Below are 21,100 nucleotides of genomic sequence, written 5' to 3'. Positions count from 1 at the left end.
TGTGTCCACATGCACAGATCTTAGTTTTGATGTATGAGATGAAACAAAATTTCCTTCATTTCTATTTCCTATCCTAAGCATATTTATATCCTCTATCCTCAACACTATTAAGGGCCAGTATTCTCTTTAACTAAGAAGAATCTTTTTTGGACATAGCCAATAGAAGTTTTGATGGTCTAGAAATGGGGAGGAATGAGGGAGGGTGGAGGGAGAGATGGAGAGAGAAGAAGAAGAACTAGGAGAAAAAGAAGGAGGAAGAGGAGAAGAAGAGGAATAATAAGGAGAAGAAAAGGAGGAGGAGGACAAGGATGATGATGAGGATAAGGACGAGGAGGACAAGAAGAAGGAGGAAGGGGATGAGGAGGAGGGGAAAGGGAGAGAGAGATGGAAAGAGACAGGGAGAGAGATAATGACAGAGAGTCGGCGACAGAGACACAGAATCATTGGGGTAAGGAAGAAGGAAGGATTGAAGATAGCACTAGGTTAGAGGACTTAGATGACTCTGAAGGTGATGGTTCCCTTGACAATGATAGGAAAGGTGGGAAGAGGGGAGGATTTCAGGGGAAAGGAAATGAGTTCACTTTGGATATATTGAATTTAAGATGCTTGTGGGACACCCAGTTTGAGATTCCCAAAAGGTAGCTGAGTATGTAGGATTAGGGCTTTGCACGGAGATGACAGTTGAACCTATGAGAGCCGGTGAGATCACAAACCAAGATAAAATAAAAGAAGAACAGAAGAGGGCGCATGATGGAACACTGGAGGACATTTAAGGGAGTGGTTTTTAAACTTTTTTGATTCCTAAATATTAGCATCTGCCTCCCCCCCTTCAAATGTGTATTTCAATATGTATACATTATATAAATGTCAGGTGAAGTTAACAATCATTTATTAAGCATTTACTATGTGCCAAGCACTTTCTTTAAATGTAGAAGGCCAGTTCCTGCCCTCACAGAGTTTACCTTATATGAGGGAAGATAACATAGAAAAGGATGCTTAAGAGAAGCGGGACTTGGAAGGAGAGAAGGTATCCACATGAGGGCGTGGCAGACCAAGTTGAGAGAGTCAGGAGTAAAGCCCAGAGAAGAATGTACCACTAGGCTAATAATTATAAAACTTACACTAAGATAGAAATTCCAAAGGATGAGTTAAAGATGAAATATTATTTGATCCTAGAATCAAAAAAGAACCATTATAATTTATTGAGTACCTGAGTGATAGAACTGTATTTCTGAAATAAAATCACTTTGCCGGTTGGGTAGAGAATGGATTAAAAATAGGAACATATGGAAGCATGGCACCCAGAGAAGGAGGCTATTGCCATAGTCTCAGTAAGAGGTGGTAAGGGCCTAAAATGAGTGGTGGCAGCTATGTAAATGGAAAGAGGTGAAAGATCCAGAGTTAGAACAAATACAAGTTAGCAGGTGTGGTGAGGGAAAGGAAGACGTTGCAGATAATTCTGAGACTGTGAGGACCTGGGACATTAGAAGGCCATAGGGAAATGAGAAAGAGGAGTGGGGCTGGGGAAACTGAAAATGGAAGGATGGCTACAATACACTTAATAATCCTGCCCATCCTATTTTACATGAAAGGAAAGTGAGCAAGAGAAGGTGGTCACTCATCAGTCACTCTTCCAATGGCTCCTGCCAGCCATGAAATTCCCAGTGGATTCAGTTCACAGGTCCCTGGGTCTGTGGATCCCTTAGGGGGCTTCAGTCTCCACTTTGGAGACCACAGACCACAATGTTAAGGAATAGTAGTGCTGAGTTTGTCATAGCCTATTCTCACTGCTTGGCATCTGTGTTTATCTAATTCATCAGGGTCAGTGGATCCATGGCAAGGACTCTGAGAATGGGTCTTCCCAAAGACAAGAACAGTCAAGGGAGGACAAATCAGAGCCTTCCTATCCCAAATTATGGCCATATCAGGCCTATCAGTGCTGGTGCTGGTGTTTCTAATGTGCCAATCACCATATCTACTGGCAGAAGCAACAAACAACTGTGGGCAGGAGACCTGCCAGTGGCAGAGAAAATTATACTAGTCAGTCAAAAAATAACCATTTACTGAATCTTTATTGTGTGCAAGGCATCTTGCTAAGTGTTGGGGATACAAAGAAAGGCAAAATGTCAGACTCCTCTCCATACTGGGTAGTTGGCATCCTCATTACACTTGAGGAAATATTTTGCTAGGGTCAGAGACAGAGCAGACCAGACAGATAATAGTCCACAATGACTCACAGAATTACAGCATCTCAGAGCTGGAAGGGACTCTCTGCAGTAGAGGGTTTGACCTGGAGTTTGTGAGCTAGTTTTTAAAAAATCTCTTTTGATAGCTAAACATCCTCATCTTTCAGCTGATCCTCGTGACAGGAACTTAAGTCCTTCAAATCTTCTGGTTGTACTCTTCTGGAGACCCTCCAACTTATTCATTTCCTTCCTAATATGTGGTTTCTGGAACTGAGCACAAAACTTCAGATGTGGTCTCACCAGGGCAGAGTGCAGCAGGGTTATCACCTTCCTAGTTTTATACATTATAGTGTATTGAAGAGTATTAGCTTTAGTGAAAGGGAGTGGCAGAGACAGAGAACAGGGATAGAAACAGAAAGAGGAAAGAAAGAAGATGAGTCCAGCATGACTAGTTCTTGATAAAAACATAGGCATACCTTGGAGATCTTGAGGGTTAGGTTCCAGAGCATGGCACTAAAGAGAATATCCCAGTAAAGTGAGTCATACGAATCTTTTGTTTTCCGAGTACATAAAAAGTTATGTTTGTACTGTACTGTAGTCTATTAAGTATGTGATAGTATTATACCTAAAAAATGTATATAACTTGATTAAAAACACTTTATTCCTAAATAGTGCTAGCCATTACCTGAGCCTTCACCAAGTGATCATCTTTTTGCTGGTGAAGGGTCTTGCCTCAATGTTGTTGGCTGCTGACTGATCAGGTGGTGGTTGCTGAAGGCTGGGGTGGTAGTGGCAATTTTTAAAAATAAGACAACAGTGAAGTTTTCCACGTAAATTGAGTCTTCCTTTTATTTAACACTTGGAGGCCATTATAGGGTTATTAAGTGACCTGATTTCAGCATGGCTGCATTTAAGGGAATAGGGTAGCCTGAGGAGAGGGAGAGAGATGGGGAACAGTGATCAGTGGAGCAGGTAGAACACACAATACATTCTTTGATGAAGCTTGCCATTTTATATAGGCACGGTTAGTGGCATCCCAATACAATAACCATAGTAACATCAAAGATCACTGATCTCAGATCACCACAACAGATACAAAAATAATGAAAAAGTTTGAATGTTGTAAGAATTGCTTAAATGTGACACAGAGACATAATGTGAGCACATGCTGTTGGAAGAAATGCCATTGATAGATCTGTTTGAGGCCGGGTTACCACAAACCTCGAATTGGTAAAAAATACAATAGTCATGAAACACAATAAAACAAATGAGATATGCCTGTATATCATCTGCTTGTGATCTTTATTTCTTTTAATTTGACATCTCTGGATCTTAATTCATCATCTAACAAATGAGGAGACTCTATTAGATGCCCCTGAAATTCTTTCCAGCTCTATTTCTTATGACACTATGATGAGAGTATTTGTTTAAGCAATAAGAGAAAGGAAAACAAAAGCAATATTGTGATTTACATATGCTACAGTGAATGGCCTATTCAGAGGGAATACAGGAATGATGGATTAAAGAAACAGCTAAAAAAACACAAATAGAGACATGATTTAGTGGTAAGTGGGAGACTTTCATTATTTTGTCATCTAGAGCTCTGTTTCTACTAAAAGCATAGATGCTGATAAATGTTAGGTTTGCCTTAATAATTTTGGTCTTCAAAGGGTACAATAACTAATGGAGGAAAACATTATTCTGCCCTAGTTGTGATGAACAAGAAGATGGTTGTAGAAATCTTGAAAGGGAGTCAACACTTCATCTTATTTGTTGTAAGAGATAAGAAAGGACAAATCATTCATAATATCATGCACACTCTGTAGAACAAACAGTTTCAAGAGTTCACAGTCAGACTAAGATGAGGAAATACACTGAAATTGAATGGATTCAAAAGTGAAAGTCAAACACAAATTGTTCTATTGAGTAGGGAAGGGTTGTTTCAAGAGACCAAGATTCATGAACAGGTAAAGATGAATTTAGATTTTAAAAGAACATATATAGAAAATGGAAAGAATGGCATGGAACTGGAGAAGGATGACAAATATTGATAGGATCCTGTGAAGATAATGTTAGGAGGGTTAAAACTCAGAATGATTTGAGATTAGTGGTAAATTCTAAGAACACAGAATTACGATATTGCTGATGGTGCTGGTGGTGGTGGTTGTGATGGTAAGATGATCCAAGGTAGGTAAGATGATTAAAGAAAGGTAGGACTTTTAAGTAGAAGAATCAATGATAATGAACAATGAAAAACAGATATGACTAATTAACTCTTGATAATCAAAGAAAGGATAGGACCTATGGGTAGAAGGATAAATGATAATGAACAATGAACAGTGGATATCACTAGTCAACTCTAATTTTTGTCCCTGTTTTCTTTATAGAGGAAAACAACTTTCAGATTGGGAAACCTAGAATCAAAGTGGTTAAAAGGGAATTGAAAGAAACAGCTAGATGGTGCATGAACAGAGCACTGGCCCTGGAGTCAGGAGGACCTGAATTCCAATGCAGCCTCAGACCCTAGACACTAGTTGTTTGAGCTTGGGCAAGTCATTTACTCCCAACTGCCTTGACTTCTCCCCTCCAAAAGAAAATTGAAAACCATAAGGAATACTATGGCAAATATAACAACTAACAGATATATATATATATTGCATAGCATTTTGCATACCTACATTATCTCATTTATACAGTAACCTTATGACACAGATTCTACACACACACACACACACACACACACACACACACACATGCACACACACACGCACACATATTTTTAAACAAGGTAACCTGTGACTTGTCCAGGATCAAACCACTAATAAGAATTCAAGGCAGGATTCAACTCATGTCTTTCTGACTCCAGGTCCAACACTCTATCCACTGTGCCATTGACCTGCCCTCAGATCATTATGCCTGAATGGATACACTGCATCCCAGGTGTCTAACAGAATGGGCTAATGTGATGGTCCTACTGTTGTCAGCGATTTCTGAAGAATCTTGGAGAACAAGACAAACATCACAGAAAAAGCAAATGTCCCAGATTTCTAGAAAACTCTATTAGAAGCTCAGTATCACTGAAAAAGTGACATGATGGTTCACAAAGCTAATACTCAGGTGGCGCAAGCTATTCTGTTTGGCCCCAAAGGGCAAGTGCCCAGGAGCAAGGTGGAAATGGCAAAAGAGTGTGGTTTAGGCTGTGTTGGCAGGGAGAGCTTCCCACCAATAAAAACTTCCCTGAGGTGGAAAGGGCTGTGCCCGGGAGCGGTGGCTGAAGATCGCCCTCCTTGGAGCTTTGAAGCTGGGGCGTCAAGCACTTAAATTCGGTATAGTCAGGACTCTTTCACCTACAGTCTGGAGGAGGTGATTGCTCAAGTTTCTTTTGTGATTCATCTAGTTGACTCTGGGGGTCTACTGGGATTTTGATGGCTTTTAGGGGTTCAGTTTAGTCAAACCTCACTTCTGTCAGTGGGGATTTCCGGGTTCCCTCTCCTCAGCACTGTATTCCTCATCCCTTGTCCCAATTACCCCTGGTGACAATGGCCATGGGGATCCTGACACAGCCTATTTAAAAGGCTGCTTAGAGTGACTTTTGCCCTCAGTCCTAGTCCTGTATCAGTTAAGCTAAATTTAAAACCAGAAGGAAACTGGTTACAATTGGATATGATAAATGTTTCAAGCACAATTTGTTATGCCATTGGTTTCCAAAGTTATTATAGTGAGACTTTATTTTTAAAAAGTTGTGGTCACCCCCTCTCTTTATAAAAAAATCTACCCAAGTCACATACTATATATTTTATCCATCGTATATATGCGTATATACATACATATGCACACACACATATATATCCATATCCAAATATATATTACTTTTTTAAAAAGAGACAATAAAAGAAAAATTTATTTTAACTTGAAAATTTTGTAGTTGTCAATGAATAACTTGTCAAATTATTTCAGTTTTTCCTTTTTAAATTTTATTTACTTTATTCTGAACCTAAAACGGGCGTTTCTTTAACATAGTAGAATAGAAAAAACTGCAAATCTATTCCTTTTAAATATATGATAAAATTGTCATGTAACTTTCTTTTTTTCTAATTTCAATTTTTCAGATACCACCTCTCATGCTACCTTCCTGACAATGGACAAACTCTTACCTTCTCAGAGCCTCAGTTTCTTCATATGTAAAATGGGTAGTCATCTCTGTAGTATATATGTTACAGATTCAAATTTGCAAAGTTTAAGGCATAATGTAAGTGTCAGTGGTTATCACTTTTAAATGTCATGGGGAAGAGCTCTTGGTGAGGTCCTTATTGTATAAAACTTCAGCTGTTGCTCCTTAGACACTCGGGAAGTAGAGCTTGAATAAATGCCTGGGAGGCTTGGAAAATGATTCTTGTGTTTACAAATGTGTGATTTCCTTATCTAATCCCCTTCTTCCTCTACTTTCTGTTTTTTCAGTACTAGTAATTCTGAACACATGCCTACCAAAATATCCTCTCTGGGTGGGGATCAGCTTGACATTTAGGGATGAAATCTCCATCCAGAAACATACACAGCTATTCAGATTTTGTGACATTTGGATTTCAAATCAACTGGCTTCTCTGCCTTGTATTTGCTCAGTGCCAACCTCAAACACTAAGTGCTTTATGGTGTGGGATGTCTCATATCCCAGCCCTGGGGCTAAGATGACAAAGATAAACATGAGAAGTTTCCCATTTCCTTGGCTTTTATTTCAAAAGTGTCACAAAAACTAGTTTTCCTAGGACAACTAAGAAAAGGCCAGCACTGCCTCTAGAGCTGAAAAAGCAAAAAGAAATAAACTGTTCTTAATCTGGAGTAGCCAAGGAAAAAGAGGAGAGTGAGAGGAGGAAGTAGGGGAAGTTGTTCTATGACTGGTTCAGCTGGAGCTTAAGCAAAGGAGAGGGGAAAAGAGGAGGGAGAGAAAGGAAGTGAAAGGAGAGAAGATAAAAGGAGGTAAAGGGGGAAAGAAGAGAGGAGTTAAAAATGGAAATGAGGAGAGAGAAAATGGAGAGAGAAAAGGGAGGTGAGAAAAAAAGTTTGAAAGAAAGGGAAAATCAGAGAGGCATAGCAAAGGTGGGGGGGGGGGGAGGAAGAATCTCTCACTCTATGTGTTTATCACACTTTACAACTATCTCAGATCCTAATTTCTTGACTCATAAGATTTAGAACTTTAAGGCATCTTAGAAATCATTAAATCCAACAGCTTTATTTTATTTTTATGGATATGGAAAATGAAGCCCAATGAGGGGAAATGACCTGCTTGAAGTTCTATACAATAGGATGCAGTGTAATGCAATCCAATCCAATCAGCATTTAGTTGGCACCTATTTGTACCAGGTCCTGTTGTTGTTCTCTTTCATTTCAAAGAGGACCATTGACATCATGGGGGATGTCTTGACTCCTGTGTGAGTTAGATTTAAGTGAGGCAGAGCTGCCCAAAATCATCAGCCTCACTCTTTTTTCCAGAATCATCAAAGTCCAACAGCAGGACAAAAGTCAAGATGACTGCTGATGGCCCAGTGTATACGATGCATGATCGTGACGTCTTCAGGTCTGACCAAGCTCAAAGCACCTGCTTCAGCTGCCTTCATGGCCCTTGGAACAAAGTGTTCTCATTTACCCATTACATCAGGGGATATCTTCACACGCTTGGGGTAGACATCCCTCTGACTCACCACTGGGCTTGAGACCTTGTAGGTAGGTACTGGGATTACAAATACAAAACAAATTGGTTTCTGTCATGAAGGAGTTAACTTTCTACTGGGGTAACTGGGGTAAACATTGTAACTCACAGCAATTCTGGACTCCAAATCAGATACTTTCTCCTATACTTAAAATAACATTGAAATAGAGAACAAAAATCCAGTAAATGAATCTCACTCAAAGGGTGTATAAGGAAGTAGGGAGGGGGGAGTCAGAGAATTAATTTAAATACATATCAAATATTTACTCTAGGCAGAAAATACAGATCATATCATTAAAAACACTATATTGCTTAGTAGGACCAGATTCTCATCCAATTCACATATTGTTTATTCATATCAATCAATATCTACCTTGATAGTACTTGCAAGTATACCTTTAGAGATTCATTCTTTGGGGGTTTGAAGGTTTGGGGAGGATTTTTTTTTTAAAAGAGTCCTATATGAGAATGCAAATGTCACTAGGGTGGATTGAACCTTAAATTTGTGTTAACTAGCAATTACTCTCTATCTCCTCAGATTACCTGGAATTAGACTAATCTGTGTATAAATTGTATGTAGTCTCCTGAGCAGAGTATAAATTACTCAAGGAAAGTTAATTCTTTTTTTGTCTCTGTTTCTTTTGTCTAGTCCAGTGCCCTGATCAGAGGAAGCACTTAATAAGTGTTCATTGAATTGAATTCTCCCCATTTATGGGGAGAGGAGGAAATTGAGGATTGTCAAGGTAAAATGATTTTCTGAAGGACACACAGCTAGTAAGTATGGAAGTGGTGATTCAAACTTAGATATCCTGACTACAAATCCAGCAAGCTTTATGCTATAAAGCATCAGCTCTCTTCTTAAAAAAAATTTGTTTGGTTTTTGTTCTTAGCATTCTATCACAACATAGGCAGAAGGAGAAGAGTGAAAAAGGGAATCTCAATTACTCTGAAAATGAGTTTTGGAAATCTTCGGGGAAAGGTTTTATTGAGATGAGAAATATTGTGCACATGTGTTCTTTTGTATTACCTGTGATTGATTCTATAAGACAGTCTGAGAGAGAGTTGGGAGGCAGCATGTGCCAAGTATATCAAACCACCCCCACCATCATCTTGACCACTTTGTTGTTGTTCAGTCAGGTCTGACTCCTCGTGATCTCATTTGGGATTTTTCTTGGCAAAGATAATGGAGTGGTTTGTTATTTCCTTTTCCAGCTCATTTTAAAGATGAGGAAACTGAGGCAAATGGGTTAAGTGACTTGCCCAGGTTTTAACTCAGGAAGATGACTCCTGGCCCTCTATTCATTGTGCCACCTAACTGCCCGTCTCAATCACTATCTCCTCTCAAATGCAGATGGAGACATTGAGTCCAAGAGCCTTGGGGATAGAAAGACCTCCTTCTTCCCCTCCTCCTTCCTTCAAAAAAAATCGAGCAGGTTTCCTTCCAGTCCAACCCCTGAAGCCATCATTGGGAAATCATCACAGAGAAGGGACCTATCTTCCTTAACACCTCTAACAACCACTAACCACTATCTAACTGCCATCAATACACAGGAACCCTGGGAGTGGCAGCAACCCACACCCTGCCACCTACACATCACCAATTCTATTTCCAGCCCAGCCCTTAGAGCCATCATCTGGCACAGCAACTCCTAAGGAGAAGGGGCCAGCCATCCCCACAAACTGCCAACCAGCTCACAGGCGGGCAAATCTGCCTTGATGAAGCACCCAGAAGGAGAGACAGGAAGTGGTGTGTTCCAAGCAAGTCAAATCACCACCACTTTGACTACCATTTCCCCTTATCCAGAACCCAGAACTAAGCAGCCTTGGGAATAACACTGCTTTCATCCCAGAGTCTGCAGCCATCATTCTGGGAAGCAACTGCTGTGGAGATGCAGTCTGGCAACTGCTCCTGTGCATGCTCTTGTTCTATGTATTGAAGACCCACAAAAGAAGGTCATTGTTACTGAAGTCCTTGGCATTACCAAATGGTTCAACATCAGAATTTGATGAGATTTTATCAGTGGGAATGGCATTAAAGAGGAGGCCTCAACGTCTGCTATGTTGATAGACCCTACAAACCACAAGACTGGTCCATCTGGCTTGCAACTGAAACATTCTATATGTGTTTTCTCCTTCCGTTATAATGTAAGGGCATCTTACTTTTATATCTTTACCACTATGTTTACATGTACTAAGTGCTTAATAAATGCTTTTAACCAATTCATTTATTGGCTAACTGTGATGTAAGGGAAAGAATGATGGATTTTGGATTCAAAGGACCTGGGTCTGAATACCCTCTCTGCCACTTACTAGCTAGGTGTTCTTAAGTAATTTAATTTCTTTGAGCTTCAATTTCCTCCTTTGCAAAATGAGAAGATTGGACTACATCAGGACCACATTAACCTTTTTTTTTTTCCATCATAGCCATTTGTAATTAAGCTCCTCAAAAAGGTCGTTTAGGATAGGTGCCCCCACTCTCTGTTTTCTCATTCTCTTCTTAACCCCTTATAATCTAACTTCTGACCTTATCATCTCACCAAACTGCTCTCCATAAAGTTACTAATGATCTCTTAGTTGCCAAATTCAATGGCCTTTTCTCAAGCCTCATTCTTCTTGACTTTCTCTGCAGCCTTGGACACTGTTGATCACTGTCTTCTTCTCGATACTCTCTTCTCTCCAAGTTTTTAGAGCACCGCTTCAAGTTTTCCTCCTACCTATCTGACTGCTCCTTCTCAGTTTTTTTTTTGTTGGATCTTCTTCCACATTACACCCTCTAACTGTGGATATCCCTCAGGATTCTACTTGAACTCTTTTCCCTCTGTACTATTTCACTTGATGATCTCATCAGTTCCCATGGATTCGGTTGCAGTTTCTATGCTAATGATTTTCAGATCTACCTTTCCTGCCCAGATCTCTCTGCTGACCTTCATCTCCAGCCTCCTTTCAGATGTCTCAAACTGGATGTCTAGACATGTTAAACTTAATATGTCATAACCAATCTCCCTAAATGCTCCCCATACTTCCTTATTACTGTAGAGAACACCACCATCCTCCCAGTCCCTCAGTCTCATAAACTAGGAATCATCCTGATTCCTCACTATCTCTTACCCTCCCACATCCAAGCTGTTGCCATGATCCGCCAATTTCACCTTTGCAACACCTCCTAAATATGTTCCCTTTTTCACCGTGACATCACCAACACTCTGGTGCAAGCCTTCATCTCTTCATGTTTGCACCATTGGAATAACCTGTTGGTAGGTCTGATTGCCTCAAGTCTCTCCTCACACTAATCCACTCACCATTCAGCCTCTAAAGTGATTTCTCTAGAATGAAAGTCACTCCTTCCCCACTTAATAAACTCCAGTGCTTTCCTATTGCCACTAGGAGCATATACAAAACACTGTTTGGCATTCAAAGCCCTTGATAATCTAGCCTCCTCCTACTTTTCCAGTCTTCTAACACCTTACTCCCAAACACGTATGCCTAAATCCAGGGATACTGGCCTCCTGAATGTCTGTGAATTAGAGACTCCATATCTTATCTCTGAGTGTCCCCCACATCCCTGTATCCAGAACACCCTTCTTCCCCTGACCTCTGACTACTGACCTCACTGGCTTCCTTTAAGTCCCAGCTAAAATCATTCTACAAAAAGCCTTCCCCAACCCATCTTAATTCTTATGCCTTTTCTCTGCTAATTATTTTCTTTTATATTTATCTATCCATCCATCCATCCATCCATCTATCTACCTATCTGACTATCTATCCACCTGCATGTTGTCCACCCTCATTAGATTCTAAGCTCCTTGAAGATTTTTACTTTTTTTTTTTTTTATATTCCCAGTGCCTAGCAAGGTGCCTGTACCATATTAGGAGATTGAATCATAGACACCTTTGGCAGTTTAATGAAACCTAGGAATCACTTCTCAGAATAATAATTTCAAATGCATAAAGTAAAATACATAGGATCACAAAGGAAACCAAAGGTTAGTGAAAATAAAGATGTAATTGTTTTCCCATTCAAATTTACAAATTCCCTGATATTTATCCATAGATCCAGATTAATAACTCCTGGACTAGGTTGCCAACAGTCCCTTCTCACTCTCACTCTATGAGCATATGCTTTCCTATTCCCCTGCCAATAAAAAAAGAAAAAGCTGAACTAAAAACAACTTTCCCCTTTTACCATCTTCAACATCTGTATACCTAAGACAGCCTCTAATTAATACTGTTGTCTATACTTCATGTTTGAAGAGGACCGATAACATCATGGGATGATGTCTTAATTCTTGCATGAATTGGATTAAAGTAAGGCAGAGTTGCACAACAAAGTCATCAGCCTCACTCTCTCTTCCAGTCATAGAAGTTCAGTGGAAGATCAAAGTCAGGGTGATGGGTGATGGCCCAGGATGCAATGCAACCTTGGCATCTTCAACATATGACCAAACCTGCTTTAGTCTCCTTCATGGCCATGGGAACAAATTGTTCTCATCTGCCTATTCTGCCAAGGGAAGTCCTCACAATCTTGGGGTAGACATACCCCCAACTCTCAATGTAAAGATTGTTTTGTCTTTGAATCCCAAGTACCTAGTGCATTACCCTATACAAAGTAGGTAACCATTGAGATGAACTGACCTGAACTGAATTTTATTACAGCCTAGCAAAATATAATTTTGTTAGTGCTATTATTAACCACAAATTGGCTATCTTGAATTTCTTCTTACTGAGGAACCTGACTCAAGTCTAAATTCTATAGAATATGTCAACCCATGTTGCTGGCCCAGCAGCACCCTTAAGACCATCTTTTTCTTGGGAGAAACTGAAAAGATCTTGCTCAATAATCTTACTCTTTTCAAGCTTGGAAGTGTTGAATATGGAGGGAAAATAGTGTGCAATGTGTTCCCACTTGAAAAGAGGTTCCAAGCATCTGGTTTCACTCCTTTTTCTCTTCATATCTTAATCATTAACACCCTGCCTAAAAGTTGGGTCACAGATAAGCCTTATTATCCCTCTCAGATTAGACTCACCTTCCTGTATGAAACTCTTAACCAAGGGGAGGACTAAACCCAGGGATAATCTTGTTTTGGTCTAGAGACAATGGGCTAGAGCAAGGTCAGGTACAATCCAAGATGGCATTTAACAGTTGATTTCCTTGTTTACTCGAAGTATTTGCATTAGAAATCACTCCTTCCTCTTCTGGGCTTTTTGAAATAAAGGTTATTCCTTGGTTATTATCCATTATTTATTGCATTTCGAAACTTAGTAAATCACAAAATAAATGAAAGATTAACTTAACGTCACAGAACCTCCTAAATGCACTACATCTGGGAGCTAGTCTCATGGTTGCATTCGGGGCATTGCTACTTTATGTATACCATCACTTCTTTCTTTGAACCACAGGGATGGTGACCAAGTGCCAGGCTAGCATACACGTGAACTCTTCTCCCCATTGTCTTGACTTGACATCTTTAGAACTTTTCACATCCTCCATTAGTTCTTTGAAGCTTCACTGACTCTCCAGTGAGATGTGCAGATGTTCAGAGGTGAAATACAGCAAGTGAGTCAGGAGTTCTGAGTTCCATTTTTACAATGCTATTTAGTAGCTTTGTTATGTCAGATAAATCATTTAATCTCTCTTGGCTTCAGTTTGCTCATCTATAAAATGAAGGGGTTGTGCCAGATGATGACAGACAGTCTCTGTCCTTTGTCTTGTATTAGCATTTCCTCCATCCCTGCTTTTTTCCCATATCCCTTCTCTTAGCCCTTGGCAAGAAATTTGAGTGCAAATTTCAAACTGCAAAGTAGCTGTAGATGAAAAGACACTGCCTGAGTAGTCAGTCTTTTTTGAAAAAATTAATTCACTTTTGTTCTCTCTACTCATGCTTCCTTTTCTCTCTTCTTACATATCCCCTTTGCCCCCATTTCTGACAAATTAGGTGTCTTCATTTCCTACCTCCTCAACATGATTCACTTGTGTTTGTAATGTGCTTTTTCCCTAGGGGGAGAGAAGAGACCAAGACCCAGGGAGATATTTCTGTTTTAAATTAATTGATCATAGTTATCTGTACTCCATAAAAAGAACAAGGAATAAACTTGCTTTCGTTGTTGGGAGAGATGTTGAATTGTTGCTACCGACTTTGCATTTTCATTTATGAATCAATTTTACTAATAACATTCAGCAGAAACCTAGTGAGAAGTATTTTCCTCTCTCCTTTAAATTTTTCCTACGGGGATTTCAACTTCAATCTCCATGGATTTGTATCTGTACCTTATAATAACAATAATAATAATTCAAGTTTCTAGAATGATTTAAGATTTACTGACAAACCTTCGTTGTAATCTACCCATTTGGAAGGAAGGACCTTACCCATTTTTATATTCACGAACAACAAACATTTATTAGACATCTACTATGTGTAAGGTGTTGAACCCTGAACCTTGTAAAATGTCTTGCTTAAGTGCTTAATAAAATTATAATGTTATATATAATTATATATATAATATAATTATAGGTGCTTAATAAAAGTTTGTTGAATAACCACATGAGATGGATGTTATCACCTACATTTTACCAATAGGGAAACTGAGGCACAGGAAACAATAATATATATAGCTCTTTAAGATTTGCAAAGCAAATATTACTTCATTGTATTCCCACAACAACTCTAGGGAGGTAGGAACTATAATTATCACAATTTTAAAAATGGGGTAGACAAAGGTTAAGTGGTTTGTCCAGGGTTACACAGCTAGTGTCTGAAGTCAGATTTGAACTCAGAGTCTTCCCGAATTCTATTCCCTGTGCCAAGTAGCTGCCTTCATGTTTGAGAAAACTTAAGTAATTTGTCCAAGATGGTCTAGTTAGTAAGAAACCCAAGACTTGAACCAAGGTCTCTTGAGTCCAAATACTAGTATGATTTCTATCAATTATCCCCCATGCCAAGAAAATAGCCAGATTGTGATTTTTCATTTTGAGGCAAAAGAAAAACTCCTACAAGTACAACTTTGATTTCACAACGGATGTTGATGGAATCCAAGAATCAGAGTCAGTCATACAAGAAAATCTAGAGGTCATCTAGTCCAAGGCCCTTACTTTGCACATGCAGAAACTGCAGCCCACAAGAAGGTTAAATGTCTTCCTTCAAAGGCACATGAGGAACCATGTGCAATGGGAGGATTTGAACTCAGGCGCTTTCATTCCAGAACCAACAGTGTTCTTCCCATTGTCATTTGTCCTTTGTTCTCAAAGAGGACCAATGACATCGGGAGGGTGACGTCTTGACTTGCAAGTGAATTGGATTTAAGTGAGGCAGGGCTGTGCAAAGTCATCAGCCTTACTCTCTTCTCCAGAGCCCTCTGGGTCCAGTGTCAAGACAGATCAGAATGACTGGACAAGGACCAGGATGCAGTGGAAGGCCTTGACCTTTTCAAGCTACGGTTTTTCTACATCTCAGTTTGTCTGAGACAACATCCATTCAATAATTAAAGGCTAGGTCAAAACTGAGGCAAAAGATGGCCTAGTTTGCCTTCACAAAAGAATCAATCTGGGAGAAGAAGACCCTCAGAGTTCCTGGACCTCTTACCATTGTACCTGCTGATTCATGTAATATAAATTTATTTTACCATCACCAGACTGGCATAATAACAATAATAACTAATATTTTACATTGTTTATACCATATACTGTCTAAACTACATACTTCAGAATATATACTTTTTAAAGAACATAAAGTATATACTTGGGAGAAGCAGTTAGGTGGTATAGTGAATAGAGCTCTGGTCTTGGGGCCAGGAAAATCTGAGTTCCAATCCAGCCTCAGACAATTACTGGCTTTGTGATCCTGAGCAAGACCCTTAACCCCTATTTGCCCCAGTTCTTCATATGTAACATAGGGACACACTGGAGAAGAAAATGGCCACATACTCCAATATCCCAAGAATGTCCCACAGACAAAATTCCATGAGATCACATAGAGCAGAACATGAGTGAATGACTGAACAACCATATTCTTTGTACTGTAAGCTGCGTGTTGTATACTTTTTTTGCCTATATGTTTAGACTGCTTCTCATGATCAGGACTATCACTGCATCCTTCCTGGAAGCCTTCCCTCTCTCACTGTAGTGTAATATTGCCTCAGCTTTCAAGGTTGCTGAATCACACTGATGATTCCTGTGGAGTTTGTGGTCCACTATAGACCTTGGCTATGTCCTGGGTTTGTGGTAAGAGCAGAGGAAAGGATATTGAAAAATCTCAAGGGCTACAAGAAGGCGAGGTGTTAATTTAAAAACAGCCAAATGCTCTCTGAGCTGCTCAAAGCATGGGAAGTTTCATGTGAATAATAAAGCACCAGCACCTCATCATAGTGACTATGTCAGATAATCCTTTCAGAAAACCAGACCAAGCCTGGCTGTGTTCTTAAATTATTAATCACACAATTTGGCACTTTCTTTTCAAAGTACCTTGCCACTATTTGATATTTACTCTTCAGAATGTCCTTAGCAGGTTGCAAAAATCTCATTTTACAAAGGGAGGAATGAAAACATGAAAGATTTCAAAGACTTGTTTGGAGGCCACAGTGGGCCAGCAGCAGACCCAGAACTAACAATCAAAGAAACCCACAGGCCACTTGTGCTCTGACTCTCTCTCATTGGTTTGGTGTACAGAACCCGACACAAAACAGACATGCCTAATATCTTTCACCACTTAATCTCCATGCTGCATATTCAAAACAGGTCTTCGCTAATTTCATAGGACTATTCTTCCTTTAAAAATCAGAGAACTAGGATCAAATTCATCAACTGGAAAAACATTAAAGATGCAAGATGTGGAAAATATTTTATACCAGTTTCAAAATTAATTATAACATTTTCCTAGCTCCCAAATATGGTTGATTGTCCCACTCTCCCACGTGAGGCAGCAAGAGAATAAAGAAGGGTGTCGATGCCTGTACTCTTCTCCTAGAGAAATCTTTTTAAACTGTGGATGGATTAACTATTTCAGTACTGATATTGAAACAGCAGAAGCAAATTAAAGGGACAAAATTCATTCCTAGTGAAGAAAGAAACTTATTATTGACCCAAACCAATCATGACTTTGCTGTTACATTCGGACGTTTAGCAGAAGTCTCACAGAAACTTAATAGAAGATTCCAGCAAGATTTCGAAGAAGCAGATATAAGGGATTCTGAATTAATGATGCTCTTTTCCAGGCCACAGTTAAGTGCTTCAAGATCTCTCATCCAAATTCTGACTCAGCTGGGCTTACATGATATGATATAATGGGGGAGGGGGAAAATACTACAAAGAATTTGTTAAAATACAAAACAAAAATAAGTCACTTTAAATTTCATCTTCTTTCTTTAAAGTTACTAGTTAAAATGTATCTAGAAGCTATTAAGGAAAGAACCTTTGTAAGAAATATAAAAATTCAATTGAAATCCACAAAGTTTTATTATCTGCCCAGTATACAATGTACCAATATAGTACAAATCCAGTAAATGTCTTTAATACATGATTCACAACCTATCACCTAAAACAGAACTTCTTAGACTGGGGTCAATAGCCTTTGTAGATAGAATTCAAGGGTCCATGAACTTGGATGGGGAAAAAAGCTCCAAACAATTATGTCTTTATATATTTCTTATAGCTTTATTTTCCACTCATCTCTAATTGAAATTTAGCATTTCCTTCAATTATGAATATGGACAGCAAACCACAGCAGTGTTATCAGGACTTGTGGCTTTGTTACTAAAAGACATCATAGATATTTTCATATCATATTACAGTTGTAGATATTTCAAAATATAATCTATACTCATCACTTGTTATTTTTGTTGTGAGGAGCAGTTAGATGGCTCAGTATATCGAGTACTGGACTTAGATTCAGCAAGACTGCTGTTCTTAAGTTCAAATCTGGCTGCAGACACTTGTTAGCTCTGTGATTCTGCGCGTCACTTAATTGTGTTTACCTCAGTTTCCTCATCTGTAAAATGCCAGGCCTAGAGGCGTGAGGGCTACCCGAGTCTTACCTTACCTCTATCGCAGGTCTTCGGTTGGTCAAACCGGATAAACGTATGAGAGAAGAGACTTTCCGGAGTTGAACAAGGGTTAAGCTTTTATTCAGGGTCCTGGTTACAAGTGCAGGGGGAATTCTTCCTTAGGAGGGAGCGAGGAATCTCCCAAGGAGGCAAAGATCTTATAATAAGAGATTGGAAGCAGAAGTGTAAGTGGGGAGAGAGGGGGAGGAGAGAGCGAAGAGAGGAAAAACGGAGCCTTCTGTCCTGTCCGTGCCCCTCCCTCACTAAGAGCGCCTTCAGGCTTTCCTGATCCTAATTAAGCTCTCCGGCCGCATAGTTTGCACCTGAATATCGTGCCTGTTAGATAACAATAGGTGTGCCCAGATCCGGGACAGTCTCGAGGGGGATGCTCCTCCCATCACGTTTCTCACGGGAAGAGGCGGAAATACACGAGATTGCTCGGTCTCGGTTTCACTCCTCGATTCCCTGGTGTTTATGGGGGGCCTCATGAGAACTCTAAGATTTAGAAGTTCCCACCTTTACCCGCCCGAGACTGTCCACATGGAATTAAGCTTCCATCCCCAGCAGTAAAATGAGCTGGAGAAGGAAATGGTAAACACTCCAGTATCTTTACTAAGACATCATAGATATTTTTGTATCACATTATAGTTGAAAATATTTCATAATAGAATTTATATTCATTTCTACTTGAAAATTACTAGAGTTTAAAGGTTTTAGAACTGCCATCACTAAATCAGTCTCTCTATTTAGAGAAAGTCATGGAACATATGTAGCCAATTATTGGGGCCCATAGACTTTACTAGATTGAAAAAGAAGTTCATGGGCAAAAAAGAGAGAACCTCTGATTAAAAGAAGTCATGTAAATAATGACTGAAGACCAGGTTCCTCAACTGCCTTTTGAGAGTGACCTATGGTAGCCCATATTATTTTCATTTATCCCTTAACATATGCTGTGGAGTGTTTCCTTCAGTCATTTTATGTGTATGTTGTATCTACAGGTAGATAGTAGAGTGTATAATATTAAACTTTGAACTGCAAAGAACTGAGTTCAAATATTTAACAGCTTTGTGATCTTGGGTAAGTCATTTAACCTTTACCAGCTCCAGTTTCTTCATCTGTAAAATGAGGATAATAATAGCACCCACCTGCCAGAGGTATGTGAGAATCAAATGAGATGATTTATATAAAGCTCTTTAAAAATCTTAAAAGCTACATGAATGTTAGCTATTACTATATTAAAAAAATCTCCCTAAATAGATTACAAGACCTGTGAGAGCAGCATCTAATATATATGCCATATCCCCAACATCTAACATAGTGCCCTACATATGATGCTCATTTCCCATGTGATAGGTCCAAATTAGAGTAAGAGGAAGCCAACCTTGGAGTCCTCTTGGTAAGACAAGTTGGGTATTGTTGCTTTTGATTTTTAAAAAATTTAATTAATTTATTTGTTTTAAGTTTTCAATAATCACTTCCATAAGTTTTAAGTTTTGTTCCCCTCCCTCCTCACTTCCTCCCCAAGATAGCATGCAATCTTATATAGGTTCTACACATATAATAAGCACATTTTCACATTAGTCATGTTGCATAGAGGAATTACAACGAATAGGAGAAACCATGAGAAAAACCAAAACATAACATAACACAAGAGAAAGTAGTCTGCTTCATTCTGTGTTCTGATTTCACTGTTCTTTCTCTGGATGTGGATGGCATTTTGCCTCAAAAGTCCTTTGGGAGCATTTTAGATCCTTGCATTGCCGTGAAGGGCTAAGTCTATCAGAAACATTCCTCGCTTACTGTGACTTGTTACTGTGTATAATGTTCTCCTGGTTCTGCTCATTTCACTCAGCATCAGTTCATATAAGTCTTTCCAGGTTTTTTTCAAGTCCACCTGTTCGTCATTTCTTACAACACAATAGTATTCCATTACATTCATATACCACAACTTTTTCAGACATTTCCCAATTGATGGACATCCCCTCAATTTCCAGTTCTTGGCTACCACAAAGAGAGATAAATATAAATAGTTTTGTACACATGGGACCTTTTCCCATTTTTATGATCCTTTTGGGATATAGTCCTAGAAGCAATATTGCTGGGTTAAAGGGTATGCACATTTTTGTAGTCCTTTGGGCGTAATTCCAAATTGTTCCCCAGAATGGTTGTATTAGCTCACAACTCCACCAACAACTCTGTTCCAATTCTCCCACATTTTCTCCAACATTTATCATCTTCCTATTTTGTCATGTTAGCCAATCTAATAGGTGTGATGTGGTACCTCAGAATTTTTTTGATTTGCATCTCTCTAATCAAAAGTGATTTAGAGCATTTTTTCATATGACTATATGAAATTTTAATTTCTTCCTCTGAAAACTGCCTGTTTATATCCTTTGACTATTTATCAATTGGGGGATGACTTGTATTCTTGTACATTTGACTCAGTTCTCTATATATTTTAGAAATTAGGCCTTTATCACAGATACTAGTTGTAAATTTTCTTCCCCAGTTTTCTGTTTCCCTCTTAATATTGATTGCATTGGGTTTGTTTGTGCAAAGACTTTTCAATTTAATGTAATCAAAATTATCTGTTTTGCACTTCATAGTGTTCTCTATCTCTTGTTTAGTCATAAATTTCTCCATTTTCCATAAATCTGACAAATACACTATTCCTTGTTCCCCTAATTTGTTTATAGTATCAGCCTTTATATCTAGTTCATATACTCATTTGGACTTTATTCTTGTGTATGGTGTCAGGCATTGATCTATGCCCAGTTTCCACCACACTATTGCCTGCTTTTCCCAGTGGTTTTTGTCAGACAGTGAGTTCTTATCCCAGAAGCTGGAGTCCTTGAGTTTATCAAACAGTAGACTGCTACAGTCATTGGCTACTGTGTCTTGTGTACCTAACCTATTCCACTGATCTACCCCTCTAGTTCTTAGCCAATACCAAGTGGTTGTGATGATTGCTGCTTTGTAATACAATTTGGGTTCTGGTATAGCTAGGTTACCTTGCCTAGCACTTCTTTTTATTAATTTTCTTGATCTTCTGGACCTTTTGTTCTATCAGGTGAACTTTGATATTATTTTTTCTAGCTCTAGAAAATAATCATCTGGTAGTTTGATTGATATGGCACTAAACAAGTAAATCAATTTAGGTAGAATTGTCATTTTTATT

At 39.0% G+C, this 21,100-nt stretch overlaps 1 long non-coding RNA gene across 1 annotated transcript in view; it reads left to right on the top strand.

Annotated features, from left to right (window-relative positions):
* The window catches only part of LOC140511686 (uncharacterized), a 52,340-nt gene that overhangs the window by 10,404 nt on the left and 20,836 nt on the right, over nucleotides 1–21,100 (top strand). Inside the window, exons 3-4 of the long non-coding RNA XR_011969634.1 lie at nucleotides 7,674–7,904; nucleotides 8,540–8,664. This is a non-coding gene — a long non-coding RNA (uncharacterized lncRNA). The remainder of the gene's footprint in view (nucleotides 1–7,673; nucleotides 7,905–8,539; nucleotides 8,665–21,100) is intronic.

The sequence above is a fragment of the Notamacropus eugenii genome, chromosome 6, assembly GCF_028372415.1.
Source record: "Notamacropus eugenii isolate mMacEug1 chromosome 6, mMacEug1.pri_v2, whole genome shotgun sequence".
Taxonomy (NCBI): domain Eukaryota; kingdom Metazoa; phylum Chordata; class Mammalia; order Diprotodontia; family Macropodidae; genus Notamacropus; species Notamacropus eugenii.
Note: the sequence above shows the minus strand (reverse complement) of the source record. Positions and strands in the feature narration are given on the sequence as shown.